The sequence below is a fragment of the Galleria mellonella genome, unplaced genomic scaffold (assembly GCF_026898425.1).
Source record: "Galleria mellonella isolate WM207_F2 unplaced genomic scaffold, CSIRO_AGI_GalMel_v1 utg56, whole genome shotgun sequence".
NCBI lineage: Eukaryota > Metazoa > Arthropoda > Insecta > Lepidoptera > Pyralidae > Galleria > Galleria mellonella.
This window is the reverse complement of record NW_026442117.1, coordinates 3,491,339-3,497,338: the sequence shown is the minus strand read 5'-3', so window position 1 is coordinate 3,497,338 and position 6,000 is coordinate 3,491,339.

Genomic DNA, 6,000 nt, shown 5'->3' with positions numbered 1-6,000 from the left:
GTATCATAAAAAATCCTCTTCAATATGCCACTGAAAAACATAATTCCAAATATATATTGCGTACAAGAAGTAGCTGTTTGAATTATGACGAAATTACAAGTACCTAATACGTAAATTTTAAATTTAGAACAGTTTGCTGTACTAAATTTAAAATGAAGAAAATAAATCGAAATACATATATAAAGATACATAGGTACATATTATTATATATATTGGATTTAAAATAAAAAATCGGAACAATCATTACATTCCCCATCATCATCATTTCAACTGTTAAACTACTGAACATAAACTGTCCCCCAACTTAACTGTTATATTAATGTTTAAACGCCTTCTTTACCAACGTCGCCATTCGACCTAATGTAAAATTCATAATTACCTAATAAATTATGAAGAATTCGCTGTATTCTTATCACCAAATTCTTACCACAAACCCTGGTCTGGAAGTCCGTAGGCGTCGCGTGGGTGCACGAAAGTTCTACACTTATTACGTACGTGGAAATCGTTTCCAGCTCCTATCCAACTAAGGACGATCTCGCCTTCCCCCCTTACATCCAAATATCACAGAGAAATCAAGAGAGAGAATATGAAATTGCAAAGGTCTCGTAAAATGGTGGCGATGTTGATACGATCGGATACGCTGCACATAGGATTTGCACTGTTAATGATGATATAAAGACAAATGAATTGTAATAATAAATAGTTACGGAAGCCATTTATTGAACTTTAATTAATAATATAAACTAGAATCTAGTCATATCGAAAGGCGTTATCTAGTTAATAGATAACGCCTTTCAATTTAAAACCGTCCAAATGTATATTCAAAAAGTTTGATAGACTTTCAAATTAAATGTTGTGAAATTAATTCACCAGAGGGAGACTTTGTACAAAAGTCATTTGCTTAGGCTCTGTCCCATTCGTGTTCCTACCGTGAAGCAGTTGTGCTTGCATGGCTGAGTTTCGGTTTGAATGGTGGGATATGGCAGTGATTTTACGGGTACAAAGGAATAACACCTGAGTCCTCAGGAATAATAACGTATGGTACTGCTCATGTCTATAGGTGACGGTTACCACTTTCCATCAGGTGGGCTGTCAGCTTGCTTTCCATTCTAAGTTGCATAAAAAATATGAGAAGTCTCGCTATTTAATGATAGATTAAAATAAATTAATGATAGATAAAACTAAATTTGTATTTATTTAAAAAAAGTATGAAGTTTGTCATGGCTATCAAGTTTACTTTTTATTTTAGTCACAAAAAATACTATATTATAGATATGCACTACGTTTTCACTTTTGTATTGTTACTCTTTTTGCTTTCAAAATAACGAATAATGGCGGTTGCTTAACAAATAACGCTAAACCTACCCACTTACATGAAACCCTAATTGGCTCCACACATTCAAGTAAACACAACATGGGGTAAAACTCAGAATTACAAACAAAATAATTCGTATCAACCAAAACGTGCAAATAACAAATAACGTGTGTTCGAATATTCGCAGGCAATAAAATTGCTGACAGCCTGACGTTTATTTCCCGCCATTTTTGTTCCGGCATGGCTGCGATTTTCTATGCAGTCAGCGCTTTTGAACGTATTGGTTTAAACTGATTTCCAGTTCGTTTGAATGGTTACTTTATTCCTTTTAGGGTTTTGTGTTCTAAAATATTTTTAATAGATACATCAAAGCTGCTTCTTAAATGTCAAAGAAAAAAGCAATAAATAAGCTATACTTAAGTCATGATAGCAAATTCAAATTAAATATATCAATAATGATATTAAAGATGGGCAAATTAAATTTAAAGTTAAGTAACTTTTTATGCTCTTCTCTATCATATATAGGAAATTTAATACAATTTTATATATAGGTATGCTTATATATTATGAATATTTCATTATACACATAAATCCCATACAACATAACGCAGTTCAAGGCAAATATGAAACTATGAACCAAACTAACATTAAGATTTAAGTAGGGACAACGAAAGTAGAATCAGTTCGCAATTACAGACTGACAAATGTCCGGGTATTAGGAGCACATGTGGCACGAAGTTCCGGGTCTTAGGGGTTCGTGGAGGCTGGGGTGAAAGGGTGGACAACCCACCTATGGCTAATTCGCCTTGTGGATAGTTTTGATATTCACATTTCAAGTTAGCGACGGTTGTTTGGAAAGGATTCAGACATTATTCCTTAGTATTATTTTAGTGGGTTACAGAAATGTTTATCATAAATTTGTTATTAGAATCGATGATCAAATTACGTCAGTATATTGGACAAATCTTGATCATGATAAGAAGACTTCGATACTTCTTGATATTTTTTACCAGAGGGAGACTTTGTACAAAAGTCGATTGCTTGGGTACCTCTGTCCCATTCGTGTTTCAACCGTGAAGCAGTTATGTTTGCTTGGCTGTGTTTCGGTTTGAAGGGTGGGGTATGGCGTGAATTTACTGAGTACAGAGGAATAACACCTGAGTCCTCAGGAATGGCAACGCATGGGGGGTATCATGGGCGAAACAGTATACTCTGTTATTTCCGTGGTACTGCTCATGTCTATAGGCGACGGTTACCACTTTCCATCAGGTGAGCCATCAGCTTATTTGCCATTCTAAGTTGTATAAAAAAAATATATTTATAATTTTAATTTAAGGTATTGATTTAAACAAAAGAATTCCGTATGGATAAAATTTGTATATTTGCCTTAGGTCAAAATGACTTTACTTAAATAGGTTGTGTACTAAGTTAGTATAGTTTTTAACTGTCCCATGAGAACTCTTTCATCATCATCATTCATCATTTCAGCCATTATCTGTCCACTGTCGGACATAAGCCTCCCCCATAGACTGCCATAAAAAACGGTCCTGAGCCACCTGCATGCAGTGTCTCCCTGCAATGCATTTCAGGTCGTCACTCCATCTACTGGGAGGTCGTCCTACAATACTTTTGCTCATACGCGGTCGCCACTCAAGAACCTTTCTTCCCCATCGGTTGTCAGTTCTTCGAGGTATGTGACCAGCTCATTGCCACTTCAACTTGCTTATCCTTCGGGCGATGTCGGTTATTTTGGTTCTTTTGCGGATATCCTCGTTTCGGATTTTATCTCTTTAATTTTCCGTAAATAACATAATATATAACAAGTGACCTTTTATATTTGAGAATCATACCTCGAGAAGGAAATACATAACAGAAGAATATAATTAATTTTTTTCTTATTTTATAACATTTCTTCAATGATAAAATACAAAGAAATTTTTATTTATTATTCATGAATACGAATATATAAGAACAGTTTTTTTTTAATATGTTTATGAAGACCATAATTCATAGTGTATTTGTGATTATGTAAATATTAATGTTATAAATAAACAATTAAACAAACGGACACTAAGAAATTTAATTTATATCACTTTTGTTATTTAGCTACGGAACCCTAAAACAAAAACAACGTCGCGTCGCGTCTAAAACTTTTTAATTGCCCGCGCAAATATTCACGACCGTTTCGAAAAAGTGCATTGTTCGATAACGAAAATCGTATCGAAACCGTTCGAAAGTTCCATTCACTCAAGTTTAGAGCGTCCGTCGCAAATTTATTACTCTAGTACTCAAATTAATAATGAACACTTGGATTAAATCTATTGCATACGGGTTGGAGTGATTGAATGAGTTTTGTATACTGAATCAGAATTTTAAAATGATACTTTTTTGTTTCGATTTCGAATTACTGACTAGGTAGGTATTGGGATCTAGTTTAAGGCGTTATTCTTTATTTGATAAATCTATACTTATAATAAATCTGTAGAGAGGTCAATTCTGTACATGAAATATATTTCCAATTCTATCAGGGAGTGATTAGTAATCGATACTAATGCCAAAAATGCAATCAGTAATATTTTTGTCTGTCTGTCGTCGTTATAGAATCAAAAACTACTCGACGGATTTTAACGAAACTTGCTACAATTATTCTTCATACTCCTGGGCAGGTTATAGTATTCATCACGCTACAATCAATAGGAGCAGAGCAGTAAAGGGAAATGTTGAAAAAACAGGAGAAGTTACTCCATTTTAAGCTTAATGGCCACTTTTTAAAATGTAAAAATGTCCACCCGTGCGAAGCCGGGACGAGCCGCTAGTAAATAATAAAACTAAAATTAAAATTTGTGCTATTCAAAAGACTGGTCATATGAATTCTAGTTGATCAAAATATTGTTCTTTAGATATATTTAGATACAGTAATACGAATTAGGCTTTACTTTTTCACCTTAATCTAGCGATTATTCCAATCCCCAATCAGTACATGATTTTTTAAATCGAAAACAGTTTGAATAAACATCCAAAATACAAAACAACATTCACTTGATGTCTAATCGATGTATCTTCGACTTGATCTCAATTCGATTACGTCAAAAGTCACCTCGCGGGTCATAAACCACGTACGGAGAACGGAATAAAAAAATGCTAAGGTCATAAACCTCCAGAAGTCGCGGGCGGTCGGTAATATACACAATTACAAGGTTCACCTCCACGTAATAGAGTATCCACATAATAAGAGTATTGTCTGTCGCGTGCGCACTATTTCCATTTAGATTATAGTAGGTGATTCTCTATCTAACTTAATTATACGTATTAAGTTAAACACGTGTTATTCGGCTCTACTCAATCTAAGACTCGTCTGTGAGAATTGTTGGGAATTATTTCTTGTATCGATATTCGCTATCGAATATTGAATATTATCGACAATATAAAGATATTCCCATTTATTATATTAATTTTGTAGTTTATCATATTATTATTTTAGTGTTTCGTAATGATTTAAACATCTTTTAAATAGCCTTTGTTGTTGGAATGGCTAAATAATTTAAGATTGTATTAGATACAAAAAACCGACTTCAATTATGGTAAAATTAGTTGTTTGAATTTAAAAAATAATCTACTGAACCGATTTTAATTTCTATGGAAACTATCAGCATATCCTTTCAAATAAAAAGAAAAGAATATTGCAAATCGATTTAGAACTAATGGAGTTGTCAGATAAAATAAAAAAAAAACTTATTTTTGAAGTCGATTGAAAAAGCAAGACAATTCACTCAAACAACTATACACAAACACTACAAAAACACTTTCAAATACTAAATTTGATGAATTATTTTATACAAAATTTTTCCATTCCAAAAACTACATTTATATCCATTTCAGGTACCAAGAGATAACAAACAAATAACACATTTTTACATTTATAATATTAGTAAAGATTTAGACGATTATCGAATCGATGTGTCGATACTCGATAAGCCCTCGGTAATCGAGCGGTATGCGAGACGAACTCGTCAATGATACATTACGGAATATCGATATGGCACAATAACATGTTGCCCTGCCTATAAACAATGCAACTTTAATACCGTTTCTACGTACCGCCCCATAGATTAATAATAAATCGATTATTTATCGATTTTATACTGAAATTTTTTAAACTTCCGTAACATTGAAAATATAAATTGTCATACGATCATGATGTACTTGTACGACGGAATCATTCATTATCATATATATCAGCTTTTGACTGTTCACTCCTAAACACAGGCCTCCTTTATTGGAGGATTTTAGGCCCCAATAGGAGAGCTATTGGGGGATTTTGCTAATAGTCGCCATGCTTGGCAGGCGGGTTGGCAACCGCAATTAGGATTTGTTTTAAGAGGGACGCTGCTGCCTATCCCTTGACCATTAAATTCCGTCAGTCGCGGGAAAGGAAGGGTTGGCCTATTCTATACCGTGACTACATTTATATATTCAATAATGTATCCCTTAATTGTACCCAATCCATATGATGGTCGATAATAAAAGCACCGGTTATGATCCAAGCATTTATATCGTTAATAAGATCGGCCCATTTGGGCATGACTGGCTGAATTCAACGCATGTGGGGTCCCGACGTTAGAACGTGAGCCAGCTTTGTTATTGTTTCACGATGTACTATTGCATTAGGAATTGTTTGATGAAAC